This window comes from Pholcus phalangioides, unplaced genomic scaffold (genome assembly GCF_987345545.1).
Source record: "Pholcus phalangioides strain wild (caught in Gottingen) unplaced genomic scaffold, Ppha-v1.0 ptg000017l_1, whole genome shotgun sequence".
Lineage (NCBI taxonomy): Eukaryota > Metazoa > Arthropoda > Arachnida > Araneae > Pholcidae > Pholcus > Pholcus phalangioides.
The window spans coordinates 44,406,505-44,425,067 of NW_028301610.1; the positions used below are offsets into that span (position 1 = coordinate 44,406,505).

The window sequence follows — 18,563 nt, forward strand, 5'->3', positions numbered from 1 at the left end:
ATTATTTTTTGGAAGAGCATTTTTACATACAAATCAATAAAAAAAAAATTTATACCCGGTTTTTTGGCTCAGGTTTGAAGAGCATCGGGACCTGTATCTCGCAAATGGGGCTTTAATCATCCACAGATTCTCAGGATCCCAAAACTGGCTGCCAGACCAGCCACAATGCCTTCTTCCCCCTACGTAGGCATCCATCTCAAAGAAGACTAAAAATAAATGCCCCAAATATCCATGTTTGCCCAGGGCCCGAACTTATGAGGAACAAGCGCTCTGTCTCTGTGATACATTTTGTTTCCAAATTTTTAAACAATTAAGAAAAATTAAGAAAACAAAAAGTTATATTAACACTTTGCGACATGATAAAATAACATGGCATCAATGGAATTTAATGAAAGTCGATTAAAGACATAAAAACACTGTTCAGTTCATAAAATACGGCATAAGACTGAAATTTCATTGACTCCATCATTGATTCCTTTGAAATTAAGTTAAAAATTCAATTTTTAAAAAATTAAATCAAATTCAGTGGATTCCGCTTATTACGTTTCTCACTTAATACGACTTATTTTCGTGATCCCAACTTTTTATACTGTGATACTTATTGGGATTTTCCGTTTGAAGCGTTTTCTCACCTAAAACGTGTTTTCAGTTTCGAAACTATTATAAGCGGGGCATCCACTGTATTTATGAATGAATCTGAAATATTTTGCCTTATTTTACGAAATGAACAGTTTCCTTTATTTTGAATAACTTTTTTTTATCACAATTGTGAACATGCGCGATTTTATCACACAACTATTTCTCACGCGTTAAAGGAGTGTTGATATAACATTTTTTCCTAATGTTTGAAAATTTGTAAAAAAATAAGTATTAGAGATATGTAAATGTTTGTCTTGCCATAGCACAGCATGAATAATCGAAAATATATGTAATAAATTTGAAATAGATCAATAGTTGAATAATATTTTTACTAAAGCATAGTTTTTGAGGCTTTTTGACCATGTAAGAAGGTATGAGACCCCTTGAAACGCGAGAAATTGGAAACAATGTATAAAAGAGTCGCAAATAGGGTCACGTTTCTTTCTTCTCTCTTTCAACGTTTTCAAAGGCTTTTTTTATTGGTAAAAAAGGTTATTCTTGGAAATAAAGAGGAAACCTAGAAATATACGCATATACACACTTACACACCTGCTTTTTCTTTAAAGGTACAATGGCGATTTTCCGGAGGGGCCCCCCTTAGTTCTTTAGGACCAGTGGGAAGTAAGGTATTGATATCCTTTTGGGGGTTACGGGTCGTAAAAAGTATTTTACCTAAAAATATCACCGTGGAACTCGTTCCCGGAAACTCCGCCTTTTTTCTGACAGAAGGGGTTTTTTTGCCCTTTTTTTTCAAATAGTATGTCTCATTTCTCAGTACTTTTGTGGCTTTAATGGAGATGTTCATCAGTAAAGTGTTATCGAGGAGTCTGAACATCTTTATCCAGTATTCAAAATTGTTTTTGGGATATGAAAGAGAAAAGTAAGAATATTTTACAAAAACGTTAATCTTGAATAATACAATAATGATCTTTGCCCTTATTTATATTTCTAGTAATTACTTTTTTTATTGATTTTGTACTGTTTGTCAATTACTAAGGGGAATCGATTAAAATAGTTCAAATGGTTAATCAAAATTTTTTAATCGATTAATCGAATTTTAGTTGACTATTTTTCCGTAAGTATATAATTTTGATAGATGGTATAAAAGAGTATATTTTATTCATTTCAAGCACCTATTCGCCAGATTTAAACAAATATAGGAATATATTAAGAAATTAAGATTAACGCCGCTTTTGAAGTGACTTAATATGCTGAAAATACTGTATTTTGTCAAAAAATGGAATTTCTTCATTTGGATCATGAGTTTTTTTTTAAATCGGTTATTTTAGGTTTCTCACTGATTTCGAAACTACTTTTAATCATAGTGTTGCTTGATTTTTCCTAGAAATTCCTTCCAAATGGTAATTGTGAGGATAGGAGCTGATGCTTCTACGGAGTCGAATAGCTACAGTTCATGATGGAAACAATAAATTTAAGTCTTGTCTTCTAAAATTCCCATAAAACTCAATTCAAAACTGCAATCAGTTAAGCAATTAGTTTTCAAATCAACTGTTTTCGTTGAATCCACTTCTATTTTCTCATGCCAAAAAATTTGACCGAAATGTTTTTAAATATGATCACCTATCCAAAATGTTATTCATACATACATAATTTAGGACATCTAATTGATTTCATCAAACAAATCAAGTTGAATTAACATTTTTTTACCCAAATTTCAATCGAATTTTAATCAGATTGATCCAATTGATTAACTCAACTAAAATTTTTAACTGCCCTTAATCATTGATCGATTAACCGACACGATTAATTAATTAATCTCTCTGACCAGCCCTATTAATTACTTATGAAGTTTATATTCGATTACTTATTACTGAGATATTCGTTTCGGACAATTCATATTAATATAAAAAAAAGAAGTTTGTTATACCTCAAACTTTTTCACTAAATACTTACTCAGTATTCCTATAATACACGCAAATATTATTCGAAGAATACGTAAAAACATTGTGGCAGCAATTACCAAACTAACATAAATGATCTTGTCTTTCCGCAATATTTTTTTCTATATACAAAAAACGATGACTTAAGGGGTGTGGTTCTAACATTTATCCGTAATTATACATGAAAAATACTTTTTCTTTCACTTTATGAACCTTATTCCTCATAACAAGAATTGTTTTCGTTCCATCTTTTAGTTTTTAGTTATATGTGAATGGAAGGCGGGGCGGGAAGTGAGTTTATGTATACCTAACCTCGATATACGACTCGTGAATTTCATCTACATTTGACTCAGCACTGCTTGGATTTGGCATTTCTTTGTTCATTGTTGATTAGATATGAAATGATAAATTGTACCAGTAAATTCACGAAAGTCCATTTCTACTAAAAAAACTACGTGTTTTTATTTTATTATTTTTTTAACTTTTGATCATCATATATTCCTAAGGGATCAGCACGATCCGTCCAGGGAATTTGTTAGTGTTAGTAAGCATCCATACCCCAACTCAAACCTGCACAGTGAGAGGCTAGCTTCCTAACCACTATTGAAATGATAGAAACTATTCTAGCCAACAGAAAAATTTCTAGCCAACAGACATCCAAAATATTTGAAATTTTTCTGTTAAATTTGGGGGAAAAAATTAAGTGTCTTTATTAAGCCGTAGCTTATATAGCTTTTACATTCAATTGTTTAGCTCTTGTGACTAGTTCAATACAACAACCTATCCAATAACCTTATTTGACATTCAAATTTAGGGATTCTGATGAATTTTTAAAAACATATTACATGGTAATGTATAGGCCTAATGCTTGATCAGTAATGTTATAAAATTCTCAAGGAAAACGACAATCAATTTAAAAATAAAAAATTGAGACTTACTTAAATTTTTGTATTTTTTAGTTCTGAATGAAAATTACGAGCTGCCTATACGAAGCTGCGGCGTTTCTACGGGAACTTTATTCTTCTATAATTTTTCTGGTTGTGGCTTATTTACCGGATATTATACTGTAGTTATTTTTCATCAATGAAAATGATGTTTCTACAACGTTAATATATTTTTTCGTATTTTTCTGTGCGAATGATCCGTCGATTATACACTTAAAAAAACATTGAAATTTCTCACTGAGGATTATACACCGCTACATATTAACTGGACTCTTTTAAAGAGGGTGGAATAAAAATAAACGTTTTAAAAATTAATGTGTAAAAAATATTTTTAACGATACCTAAGCGTAAATGAAAATGAAAAATCGATGTTTTTTCGACAAAAACGTAACTAACACAACCTCTTCCATTCCTCAATATTTCATTAATGATGAATGGAATTTGCATATTTGGATTATACGCCACTGCAGACCATTTGATGAGATTATTTCTCAAAATAGTGAAATTTGTATCTGCAGATAATAAGCAAGAAACTATGATACATTATATTAATAATACATTTGCCAACAGTTGGCCTACCTAGATTTAAGGGAAGCCTAATTTTATATCACAAAATTCATTTACAATGTAATATCATGATATTTTCATTCATAGAATATTATCATTATCATGAAAATCGTATAATTTCATCATTATCATATCATTATCATCATAATCGTATGGTTATCATTATTTATGTGATATCGAAGCAATTATGAAATTGGATATGATAATGTTATTAACATTTCTTTGGGTTTATTGGCGCAATATTAACATTTCTTAATATTTGTTTCACGAATTATACAATTTTTTGCAAACTTTGAAAATGAATTCTATTCAGAAAACATTATTTTATATTCAGGCCGATACAAATTAAAAAAAAAAAATACGTAGTTCTTTTTTCTGCAATGTGTTTAGAAATGTTTATTTACATGTCAATGTGACTTACATATCAAAATTACATGTCAGTGTGAATCTCTCTCTCGCTATTGTTTGAGAATTGAGTTATAATGATATTTTAGACGTCAATTTTCAGAACAAAGATTGTTTAATCTTCTCAGGTATAAAACCACTGATATTGATAATTTTTAATTCATTTTTGATTCATTCAATTCTCCATGATGGGTTATCAATTTAGAAATAATATTAGAATGTAAGAAAAAAAATTTAGGTGAAAATAATCAACTGAACATTGTTATTAAGAATACCACGATCATATTTCAACAATGTTTAATTTATTTCGTGATTGAAAAACTGAAATGTTTACTTCGCAAGTTATATTAAAAATCTAAAAAAAAGACAAGAGTATATGAGAGTACAAGAGTATATGATACAAGAGTAGGCCTATGCTGATTAACAGCAAGAGATTTACACCTATCAGGCATTGAGGGGCCGAAAAAAGTTTGCTTGAAGCCCGAGGGCCAATTCATATTACGGTATTTAGATTCACACAGCAGGTGAACTCAATAGCACCCACAGCTCCGAGTCCATTAGTGGGCCTATGGGCGGAATTTTATTACGCTGAGATTACTTTTTCATTATATATAAATATAAATTTCCATAAATTCTGAAAGTATTTTTTCATTAAATATGAATTTTGCATAATTCTGAAAATATTTTTTCACTAAATATGAATTCCATTAATCCTGAAATTGTATTTTTATTCACTAAATATGAATTCCATTAATCATGAAATTGTAAGTTTTTTTCATTACAAATTTCCATTAATCCTGAAATCTTTTTTTTTCATTATAAATTTCCATTAATTTTGAAATTATTTTCCACTAACTATAAAAATTTCCTCCAATTTTGAAATCATTTTTTCATTAAATATAAATCTTTACGAATTCTGAAAATGTTAATTCAATAATTGATTAAATATTTTTATTAATTTTCTGGAAGTATTTCTTCCGATGTGTTCCGTTTTTTTTCATTAATTCTGAAATTACTTCTCTTCTTTTCTGAAATTATTTCTCTTTATAGTCCTGAAACATTTAAAAGAAAGTAATTTCAAAAATAACTTATAACACATTTTTTGATTGACTTATTATTCTCATCATTTCTATGAATTCAAAATTTTCGTTGGCGGGCCACTTCAAAATTCTTTGAGAGCCACATGTGGCCTACGCGTCATGTGATGAATAATTTAAAGAGAATATGGGAAGAAAATAAATAGGTGTATTCGTATATATTATTTTTTGTTAAAATAAGAATTGTTTTTATAGAAAACACGCGCATGCGGATAACCTAAACATCGATTGGTAGAAGGAAAGACCATTCATAAAACAGTGAAAACGTTATAAAAGACAATAAGTTAATCTTTTATATGTCATTTCACACAAACGGTCATATTTTCCGCTATAATTATAATCTTAAGTCACGTGTAAGTATGTCAGATTGCAAAAGAAAACGATAGGGTTGTTTTGAAAGGATTACAACAGTTGTAAGTAGTCAGCCAGTTAGGAAACAGGTTTCAGCCCTGATTTATTCTCCGAACATATATTATGTATCCCTCCTCACAATGAGAAAGACGCTTTTCTACTTTTAGGAAGGATAATTTGAATGACAGGCTATTGAAATAATATACTGAGGCCTTATAGGTTTATTTAAGAACTCGATATTTATTCTAAAATTTCAAAAAATTAATGACCTCGGTTGTAATGACACCTCGGCTATAACATAAAAAAAATTGCTGGTCCCGACTGATTCCAATGGAGCAGCGTTTCTCAACGTCCGCGACGTCATAGGTCAGTGTATCTCCACCTATGGTCAGCGGACCAGAGGTGGTCCATGACGGTGGCATAGGTGGTCCGCCGGCAGACTTGGTAATTTTATTGTAACTGAATGAAATATTATTGAATTGTTGTAACTGATTTTTCTAATATTCATAATATATAAGGGTTTCAAATAAAAACTATAATATCTTCATACTTGGATTCGTCATATCTCATCGTGGAAAATGCGGGTAATTGCGATCCTGGGGGATATCACTAATTGTAGACAACATAAATGCAATTAACGACACATTTGCAAAAGACTGCTACAATTAGCTGCTAAAGGGGGTGAAATAAGGGCTGGTACAAATCGTTGTAAACAAAAAAGTATTTCACATAAAAAGTCAATAGACCATATTTTATTGAGAAAAATACGGGGAATTACGATATTAAATACTAAAACGTTACCATGAATTGGTAAAATCATCGATTGTTCTTGAAATTGAGGAAATAACAACGAGCTTGTGTGTGTGACAAATATGTGACATGAATATAAATATTTATGTAGCCATAATTATTATAATATAATTTATAACTCATGAAAATGTTGTTTATTCGTGATTTTATTAAATATTACCGTCAAATAAGCATTGTTAAAAAACGGGATGTCCCGTAATACGGGACGCAGGTGGTCCATCGAATTGTTTCAGTTATTTTACTGGTCCTTAGGGTCGGAAAGGTTGGGAACACTGGTATAAGTGGTCCGCAGGCAGACTAGATAGATAGAATCGCTCACAACCCCGGACTGATGAAAAGCACTTACTTCTGTTACCTCAAAAGAGGCAGACTATAAAAAAAATTATTTTTATTATTTTATAGATAAAATTTTTCACCCATTGTAATTGATATCAGTGATATCCATATGATTAAAAAAAATTATACCTTCATACTTAGGTAAACCATACATCATCGAGGAGAATGCAGGAAATTGCGATCTTAAATACGGGATATCACTAAATTTTGCCAAAAATTGCAATTTAGTGCTTTAAATGCAATTTGCTAATTACTGATGAAATTGCTGAAGTGTGGAAATAAAGGGCTGCTACGAATCGCAATAAGCAAAAATCACCAATCGTAATTAAAATTGCGGACAAATCATTAAACCTGACAAATACGTAAAATGAATATTTATCATTTTTGCAAAATTTTATTATTATAATATAATTTATATTATGAAAACACTAAGTGTGTATTCCCGACTTTAGTAAATATCATAAATTCAAATAAATATCATTGAAAAAACGGGCCAAATGTACAAAAAAAATCGGAACAACGAAAATTGCAGGAATATCCCGTAATACGAGACACAAGCGGTCCGTCAAATTGTTTCAGGCATTTTACTGGTCCTTGTTTTCAGAAAGGTTGAGAAACACTGACATAGAGAATACTGGTAATTAGCCTTGCTTATAACGTGGATAAAATGCCAAGACCACCGATATAACGACACTTTTGCTTTGGATTTTATAGCATTTTTCAAATAAATTAAATCTCAGCATATTGAAAGAATGTTTGTATTTATTGTTAATTAGCATAAATAAAAAAGGAAAATTTATTATACGTTTGGCAGTTTAACTTGCTTATTGGTATGACCTGTATCTGGACATTCCTGTATTTTCTCGATTTTACTCGATTTTTTTTATAAAAATGTCCCGTTTTTCAATGAAACGTACTTCATTGAAAACGACGACTTATTCACAATCTTTACTATAATCGGAGATGGAAAAGAAATTTTGTATAATTTATAAATTATATTATAATAATATGACTTTGAGTATTCATTTCTCATGTTCAACTTTTTTCGTGAAATAGATTTCATGGCACTGCATACTTGTTGCCACACTTTATTTCCTACCAAGGGTTATTTATACGCAGTAATTAGCAATTTCTAGCAACACAATCGGTAACATTTCTTTGAAGCTAATATCGGCAATACCCTGCATTTATATAATCACAATTTCACGAATTTTTCTTCCTGAAATATGGTCATTCTAATAATAATAAAATAACAAATTTGTCTACAGTATTTTTTATTGGTCTCATTATATTTTTTATACCTAATAGGTCTTGGAAACGTCAGTCTCGGTTGTAATGACGCCTCGATTATAACGGCAAATTTTCGTGGAATCTTTAATGCCGTTATAATCGAGTTTGACTGTAACTTATATTTTCTGAAATCACATTTTAATTTTAACAAAAAACTTACCCATTTTTAAAAGTTATATATAGGTTACTGCTCAATATATAGATGACGAAAAATTCTAAATCAAAATAAGTTGTGCAAATTTATTCAATATTTATATAAAAATCGAAGATAACAAATTGGTAAATGATTTCTTTACAATAATTGGTATTTATTATAAGAAATATGAATTTTTGAAAATTTGTGGCACATGAATTTAATTTTCTCTGTCGCATTCTACTCTAATTAACATGAAAAAAATGATTATTTTCTATTCAAAATAATTCAATCAATCATAGGCGGAGATATATGCAACCCCCCCGTATATCCGCCCATGCAATCAATCCGATGAAATTAAATTTGTAGTTTTCATTATGTCGATGCGTGCTTATTGATGACATAAGAAATGATGATTTGAAGTTTTTTTGTGTATAGATTATGATGATAAATAATTACAATTAACGACCTTAAAATAATTTCATAAAAAATTAGAAGTGATAGAGTTCAGAAAAAAGCCAACATTGAAGATATGATTGTCATCATCACAAATAAACACTTAATAATGATTCCGTGTTACTGAGCAATGCAATGGAAATTTCTTTAATTTTCTTTATTGTATTTTACTCTAATTATCGTTCCAAAATGATTACGCTCAATTCAAAATAAATCAGTCAATCTTGTGAAACTTTGTATTTTTAATATGTAGAGAAGAGAGTGCGTGTGTTTTTTAATCAGAATAATGTATATATATATAATAAATAACTTCAGTTCATGCCCTTGAAATAATTTCATAAAAAAATTGATTCTATTGTCATTTCGGAAATATTTCTTTAGATACCTCGTAATCTTGATAGGGCTCAGAAAAGCATGCCCCCCCCCCCCCACATGCTTGTGCAGGGCCCCTAGGTTGGGATCTTCTGAGGGGCGCCAAACCAGACTTTTCACGAGCCCTTTCTGTAGTTAATTTATAATGTAAAAAAGCAAAAAATGATGAGAATTATCCCGGGCCTCAGGGCTAGAACCGTGTCAGCCCCGCCCTTGTTGGGGCCATGCAGAAAAGGCTATGGATGGAGATATCATCACAAACACATAATAATGATTTCATGCTGCTGAGCTATACGTGTCTCAATATCAAATACAATTACAATTTTTTTAATTTTCTTTATCCTATTCTATTTTAATTAACAGTCAAAATGATTATTTTCCATTGAAAATAATTCAACCAATCGTATAAAATTATACAGATTTATGTTTATTTAATAACAAATTATGATTTTGAGTTATTTGTATAGATTATGAGAACATAAATAATTTCAAGTAACGACCTTAAAATGATTTCATAAACAAAAATTTATTCTACGTCATTTCGAAAATATGTCTCCAGATATTTCATAGGCTTGATAGAGCTCAGAAAAAGCTACGGATGGAGACATCAATATCACCACAAACAAACACCTAATGATGATTTCATGTTACTGAGCAATACATGCTTCTCCTAACTCGGTAACATTCATTTTTTTCCCGACATCATACATTTCCTCTCCTTTTCAGTTAAGTCTCACTCATAAATCACCAAAATACAGCCCTCTGTCATAACTTATCTCTTCTTTTTTTTTTTGCCATACACGACGCAGTTCGTTTCCTTCTCTTTGGCAACTTGGAAAAGGCAATCCCTATTCCCTTAGTCCCTACGGCATAAAATGTCTGCCTGCCAATAATCTTTAGGTAGACGGACGGACACATTCACTGACCATAACATTGAAAAGAGATTTTGTTCACCTTGCACATTACAACAGTAGAAGAAAGAAAAATATGGATTCGTGTGCCTTACTTACTTTGAGATAAAAGTAAAATATGAAGGTGTATTGGGGGACTGAGATAAAAACGAAATTTTTTCAAACAAATACAAATGTATAAATGTCCTTACTTTTAAATATTTTTAGTGTTTGAGAACAGATTTAAATTCAGTTTCTATAACTACCCACTTTTGACCACTCTTTAAATTCTCGACCAAATTGCACAATTTTTATATAAGATTATTTATGTAAAGGTATTAAGGTATATTAGGTATTAAGATGTATTTTATATATATAATCTGTATAACTTATATGATGACTGGTTACTTAAATACTTGAGAAGTTTCAAAAAAATTTGCATTAATTCAGCATGTTTTCTTTGCAATTGATGGAATTAACTCTTTCTGATTAATTAACTTTTCAAAAGCAATATAAAATAGCTTAATTTAATAAAATAACTTAATTTAATAAAATAACTTAATTTAATAAAAATAATTAGTAATTACGATTTTTTGGGAAATATTATGTGCCTTGTGACAAAAAAAAATTTGGAATTTTTTTCTTTTTTCAACGATTTCATTTCTGCATATGATCATGAAAAAATTCAGATTGGAAATGAGGAAAAAATTTCTGAAAATTTCATTTTTCAAAAGTTATAAAACATTTAAAAAAACTTCGTTTTAAACAAATTTAAAAAATGCTTTTACACACTCAACTAAACTTTTTAATTCCCCAAAACATTCGTTTCATGCACAAATTTGTATGAAATTTAGTTGAAATTTTTTTTTAAACAAAGCATTGCGCAAATTCAACGTCAGTCAAATATAGGTAACTGAAGTTGTGTGTGTTTTCGCGTTAAAATTTTTTTTTTCCAATACGTTGCATACAAACAACAAACTTTTGTCTGAAAAGAATATTTTTTGGGAAGTAAAAGATCCTGATAAGCGGAATTCGATTTTTTTATGAGTATTCAAAAATGAAATTTTCAGTAATTTCATCCCGATTTTCGATCTAGAATTTTTTTCATTTCCATGAACAGAAATAAACTATTTAAAAATAAAAAAAGGAAATTTTTATCCAATTTTTCTTCGCCACATGGCACATGAGGTTTCCCAAAATCATAATCATTAATTGTTATAATTAAATTTATCAATATTTACTAATTAAAAAGTTAATTATTTGAAAATTAACGTTAATTACAGAGAAAAATATCTAAGTTGATGTCCAATTTTGTGAAACTTCGTATACATAGACTGTTATTTAAGTCATCATTTATATAAAAAAAATTTGCACAAATTATCACAAATTGTATGAGCGGTAAAAAATGGGTGAAATTCTTGATAAAATATTTAATAGAAATTAAAGACTAATTATATAATAAAAATACAATAAAATGAAATAAATTTCCGTTTTGTAATTAAAATGAAATTGAAAACTATTTTTTTAAATACCCATAATAATTACAATTACGTATTCGTATCTAACACGGTCCAAATCACCAAATACGAGATTTTACTGCTTAATCCTTAATCCAATCATTCCCATATCACCCACTATAATTTCCTCGAAATTCCAGTCATGAAACAAATATGTCAATATCCAAATAGAAAAATATTATTTCAACATAACTTATGGAAATAATCTCTTTTCAGTAGACATACTTTTTTTTTTATCTGAATGTCAAATATGGCCATAAAATTTATAGGATAAAAATGAAATAAAAAAAGGTGGTGGAAATTTTTTTTTAGATTTCTCTTCATGGACTGTAGTCTTTAAAATTTCCATATTTTTCGAATTTTCACGCTCAGGGGGTCTGACTTGCCTATTTATCTTCCTTAATCCACGATCATCTATTCTGCGGGCCAAAACGAAGAATATGTGGCTCGAAATATGAACTGTATATGTATGTACTGTATAGGCTACTTGAACAAATATTTTATTTTTTTACTTAAAACAGAATTTTTTTTAAATAAAAAATAGGCTTTTACATTCCGTTGTAAGAGGATTCTGTAGCTACTTCGAAAAAGTGACAATAGAGGCGGATAATTTTTAGATCAATTTTTATGATAGATAATTTTTATTAAATGTTAAGATAGATTTTTAGTGTTTGATTTTCTTCGTTTTTGGTATACAACTCGATACAAAGAAGCCGAAATGCACAGTAAAACCCCTCTTAACGGACATTCCCTCAGATGCGGTCACTCCTCTTTTACGGCCAAATAATGATTTCCCGTTGTGTAATAAAAGTATGCATTTCAAACCCCCGATTAACGGTCACCTCTCTTTTACTGACGAAATTTTTTGTCCCGTCGGTGTCCGCAAAAGAGAGGTTTTACTGTATTATGATTCCAAAGGGAAATTAAAATCATTCTGTTTCTGGCATGTTGATTATAAATTACATTAAATAGTATATTTGGCCATAATTCTTGAAATTGAATAGTCGAATTTAATTTTCAAGATTTGTCTATCAACGAAAGAGGTACATTCAAACTCGGTTGCAACGACACCTCGGGTATAACGTCAATATTCGGCAGAACTGGCTCATCCCTTTGAAGAATAATGTTGATGAACCTTGCTCTTATAACGTCGATAAAAACGTAACGACCTCGAATATAATGACATGTTTTTCGTCACTTTGATTCCATTTTCTAAGAAATTTCTAGAAAATTCCCAAAACAAATGCCCCGTTTTTCGACGAAGCTGATTCAAATATTAAAATCAGGGATGAAGATCATTCGCGTAATTCATGCATTATATCATAAGAATATGATTATAAATACAAAAATTCTCGCATATTTGTCATGTAGTACGTTTTTTTGCCGTAAAATAATTTTGATTTCCTTGCAGACATGCTGTAACACTTTATTGCCAGTCAAAAGTTATTTGTAGCAATAATTAGCGATTTCATCGAAAATTGGCAACATTTTAGACTAAAATTGGCGATGTCACATATTTATGATACCAGTTTTGCGTATTTTTCTGGATAAAAATATGGTCACCCATAATCATAGTGAAATCACTTCATTTTCGTATTTCATTGCATCTGAGTATATTTTTCATATTTAAAATTGCTTGGAAAATGCCATTTCCAATAGTAGCGACACCTCGGTTATAACGACAAAATTTCGAGATATCTTCGATGTCCTTATAACCGAGTAAAACTGTATAAGCCAGGGGTCTTCAACCATTCAGACACGGCGGGCCAAATTGAAACTTCCCTCGAAACCCACGGATAACAATCTATTGTAATTCAGTGACATAATAGAGGTTGCCAATGGGGCCCCCGAGTTGAACAGGGTCAAAAATAATTGAAGACTTTTATTTATTCTGAAATTATTTCTTTTCTTAATTATCAATTTTGATTAGTTGTGCAATATTTTTTCACTAATTATGGAAACGATTTCGATTAATTACTGATTAAATTAATTAATTCTGATATCAATTTTAACGTGAAATCACTTTAAATGATTCTGTAATTATTTATGTCGGTAATTCTGAAAAAATATTTTCTTTCCCAATATATCTCGAAAAATAATTTCTTTCAATAATCACGCAATTACTTTCATATTGATTGTGAAATAATCTCTATCAAAAATTGCGAAATTATTTCTCTCATTTGTATATACGGGGTGATTATAAAAAAACTATCCCGACATATGGGCCCCTAACTATCATACCATTCACAGAAACTGAATGAAATTTTGGCATAAGGTATTTTGAGGTATGCGATTTCAAAAAAATCTAGAATTATTCTTTTTGGTGATTCTGAATTTTCATCAATCCTGGAATTATTTATTTTTCATCAAATTCTGGAATTATTTATTTTTCATCAAATTCTGGAATTATTTATTTTTCATCAAATTCTGGAATTATTTATTTTTCATCAAATTCTGGAATTATTTATTTTTCATCAAATTCTGGAATTATTTTCCCATCAAAGCATGCTGGAATTATTTCTTTCATTTATTCTAGATCGTTTCATTTATCATTTATTCTTGATCGTTTTTCAATGTTTTCAACCCCTTTTTTCAAAAATTGACCGGCGGGCCACGACAAAAAGCTCCGAGGGCGAAATTCAGCCCACGGGCCTCGCGTTGAAGACCCCTGGTATAAGTAATTTATTATCTTCATCAGCAAAAGGGTCTATATAAGTGGTTTTCAACCTTTAGAAACCCGCGGCCAGTTGATTTCCTTTTGTTTGTGGAAGACCCGGTTATACACTCGACTAAAGGAAAATAAATGGCGAAAAATGAAACAGTGAATCCCTCACGACCCGGTTTGACGGATAGCAGGGCCCGGTTGTGGGCCGCGGCCCGGCGGTTAATGAACACTGGTCCATATCACACAAATTACATTTTTTTTCACCCATCGGAATTCGGTTTATATTTCTGTATGTGCGCACGTGCGTGCGCGTGAAAAATAGCAATATTCTGTAGTGTATGGTAGGATATAAAGCTACAATTTGATTATTTATGCATGTCCAGTGCAGGAGGACAGTGTTTAGCTATTTTATATGCCTTGAGTTTTTGACAATACCCTTTTTACGAAGGTATTTAATTACTATTTCACTTATGATTTGGTTTTCCTTTATGTATAAAATTCATTTCTTTTTGCTTTGTATGTGCATTTTCCTGTACTTCGCTACATATGAAGATGGTTTCATATACACACGTGTCCTCGAGTGTTCAACAGCTGTGTTCCAGGTTCCGCACATAGAAGAGTCAGGAATAGAAACGAAATGTTACTATTAGATAAGAGTGGATATACACAGGAAAATACAAGATGGGGGGGGGGGTGTGAAGCTTAATACAAGATATTAAGAAGGAAAAAGAGAAGGAGGATCAGCAACTCTCCTTCTATGTGTTTTTCCCCCACCATCTGCAGCAATACGTGATGCAATCACATTTTCTGCCAATTTCAACTTGCTATTCATCTCAGGGTGTCCCCTCCAGTAAACCCATTTCCTTGACAGCGACTCAGGCTTCCGATTCTGGCCCTGGGCACAGCGTAAACACTGAAGAGAGGAAAGGGATTTGTGAATATCCAGCCGGACTCTCCCGGTTAAGGCAACCAGAAAGAACAAACAAAAAAAAAATTCGGATAGGAAAATCGGGCTAGGGAGTAAAAAAAATCGGTTTTGTGCTTGTATTCATTCCAGTTTCATGCTTCCATTGTTCTTCATGGTGAGAGGAAGTATTACTCATGCTATGATTATGGTACCGTCTGTCTATTTTTCGATGTAATACCGTCAGTGTTTGTTTAGTGACGGTGTGGTCAAGGTATATTAAGACCATATAGGACTTTTTGAATTAGTACAAAATTTTAACTGTAGAGTTATTTACTATTGACGTCCGGGTTTATTAGCATGGAAAATCGGTGTTTTCAAGGTTCTTTCTCTGCAGGGTCTGTTTCTCGTGGGGGGCAAATGGGGCACATGCCCATGGTCTACAAATTTTCGAGGCTCATTCAAATGCCACAATTACATCTTCTTTCGATATTTTAATTTTTTTACAAAAATTACGAATATTTTTCATTTCTGACCGTCTTGAGAGGGGATAGGACCCCCCATGGTGATTTGCCCCGGCGTACGCCTCTGCCTTAAAAATGCAATATATTAGGGACCCCAAAAAAGTCGTGTTTGCCCAGGGCCCCGAACTTGAAGGGAACAGGCCCTGTTCTAGTGTCGGCTTTTAGAACGGATTTTTTTAGAACTAATAAACCATCAATCAAAATTTCAAATTAATCGTTCTGCGTGGCACATAGCAGAAATCATTAAAAGCTTCATAAAATGTGTCAAATCTTTTTTTTTTAATGGAGTAGGCTTTCTTCCAATTTTCAGTGGAAGAAATGAGGTGTTCCATTGTGAGGAAAAATTTTACAAAATATTTGAGATTGTAAATGCTAAAATACTAGGCTTTTAAGGAGGCGAGATATCTCGTCGATGCATCTTAAAAGGTTGAGAGGAAAATTTAAGTTGCAATCAAAATTATATTCTTGATATTTCAGCTGCTACCCAAAATCAACGACCAACTTTGCAAACTATCAGTCAATTTTCAATTGAAAAATTCTTATTAAAATTTTCTGATAATCAAAAGGTTGGGTTTCGAAATTAGGGAAACCAGTCCTTGGCGTCTTAATAGCTGAGCCAACTTGGATTGAGCCTCGAATCAAACAGAACGCCCCCTCCTCCCACCACTATTAAAATTTCACTATTTGAAATTATTTCTTTCATAAATTCCGAGTTTTCATTAATTGAAATATAATAATTATTTCTTTCATTTCAATTATATTATATATTATTATTTCATTTTCAATTATATTATATATTATTATTTCATTTTCAATTATATTATACATTATTATTTATTTTCAATTATATTTTATCAATTTTTGAATCGCTTTCTATTAATTATGGAATTGTGTTTTCGTGTTTGAATTTCATGTTTGAAATTTACATTAATGTTTAATATCCTCATATTTTTAATAGATAATACAATAGATAATTTTCAATAATATCATGTCATATATAAGATGCCGATTTCTCCTGCAAGATGCAGTACAATGTATAAAATTATAGCTCATAGAAAGGCTTCAAAAATGTCCGGGACCCAGCCCAGAGGACGCCGATTGTTAAGATACCCCTGAAACCAGTAGTGCAACAAATGAATTTGTAGCCGGAGTGAAAGGGGGATTCGAACGACCCATCTCAGTAGCACCTGTGACCCATGCTTGGGGACGCAACCCGTAGGTTAAGGATCCCTGCTGTAGACTGGCATAATGCAAAACAAGGAAGAGGCAAAGATGTTGGTTATTTCTTGAATCAGAGACCTCTTCCTTAGTGCGATTTCGTTTTGATTTTCGTGTGTAGCATGTAATTCAACCTATCTGGATACCAATTAGTGACGATCGGTAAGATCAGGGTTCTTCAACCTTTCAGTCACCGGAGCCAAATTAAAATTCCTCTCAAAGCCCGCGAGACACCAACTCATACTGTGGTATTCATAGGCGTACGCAGAATTTTCTCAAGGAGGGTTTTCAATTTTTTTTCCCTCTCAAGGGGGGGGGGAGTTTACGTTTTTTCCTGTAAAATAACACTACAATCTCGGCTTGGGGGGGGGTGTGACCCGCAGGCCATGCGTTGAAGGCCCCTGGGTTAGATGGTCTTTTTTCGTCTCAATGAAATATAGTTAGCTGTAGGTATTCGTTTTCAGTGTGTCAAAGAGATCGGGTTAGACTACTAATATTTATTATAGATAATGAAACTATGAACTGAACTAAAAAAAACACATAGACTAAAGGAAAACCATCTCAACAGTTTCCAACCGTGGTTGGGAAATTTCAGAAAACTTCACAATTGCTGTCTAAGACGAGTTTGGATTCATAGATTCTCCAAGCTTATATGCTATTTATATCAATGCATAACATTAATACCATATGTGGCTGAAATAAAACCGGTAAGGTTTTATATGGAAATACCACTTTAAATATGTAATGCCTCTGCACATGTATGCATAATATCTTTCCCTAGAAATACTGTACACATACGCACAAATCAAATTCCGCTTCACGTGCATGATTTTTCAATGTCAGAATGTCTTGCTTTATACACAACGCATTTACAAACTGTTTTTTTTCCCTCGCAATATTTACCGTAGGTTTTATTTTGTTATTTTGTTTCCCTTATTCTTGTTCCACGCTTCTTTGAAAGTATAGCATATAGAATGTGAGGAGCAAGTGGGAAAAAAAGTATAGGAATATTTTAGAAGGGAAGAAGAAAGGAGATATATATGAGAGAGAGAGAGAGAGCGCGTGCCCCCTCATATATGAAATATAGATGTGGACAACATTGCAAATGTCAGGATGCATCACTGTCCAAGAGTTTTTCGCAGCTGTGTGTGTGTGGATTCTGAACCCAGAGGAATGATGATCACGTTCTGAATGTCACGTTCATCCGTGGCGAGGGAAGCAAGTGACTTTATTGGGAATCTTTTACCAAGGTGCCATGATTTTATAACTGAGAGTATATGGGATTTATTTATTTATTTATTCTTATCCATTTTACACGACTGCTGTTTCCAACCTAAATATCGAGTCATTGAACTTTGGTAGAACATTTCAGCTGTAATACTCAATAAAAGAAAAAATGATTGCATACGTTTGAAGAACCATGCGAACTGGTTTCAGAGTCAGAGATATTTCTATGTTATTTAGAGGTGCAAGAAAACTATTATATGTGTGAGATGATATCGAAATAATTTGAGGATTATTTTTAAACCAGTTCTTTTTATGAT

The 18,563-nt window shown here is 31.6% G+C and overlaps 1 long non-coding RNA gene across 3 annotated transcripts in view; it reads left to right on the forward strand.

Moving 5' to 3' along the window:
- Positions 1 to 1,357: 1,357 nt before the first annotated feature.
- LOC149073499 (uncharacterized) overlaps positions 1,358 to 18,563 on the forward strand; it is a 92,936-nt gene continuing 75,730 nt past the window's right edge. For all 3 annotated transcript variants that reach the window (XR_016194358.1, XR_016194357.1, XR_016194356.1), the window contains exon 1: positions 1,358 to 1,519. This is a non-coding gene — a long non-coding RNA (uncharacterized LOC149073499). The remainder of the gene's footprint in view (positions 1,520 to 18,563) is intronic.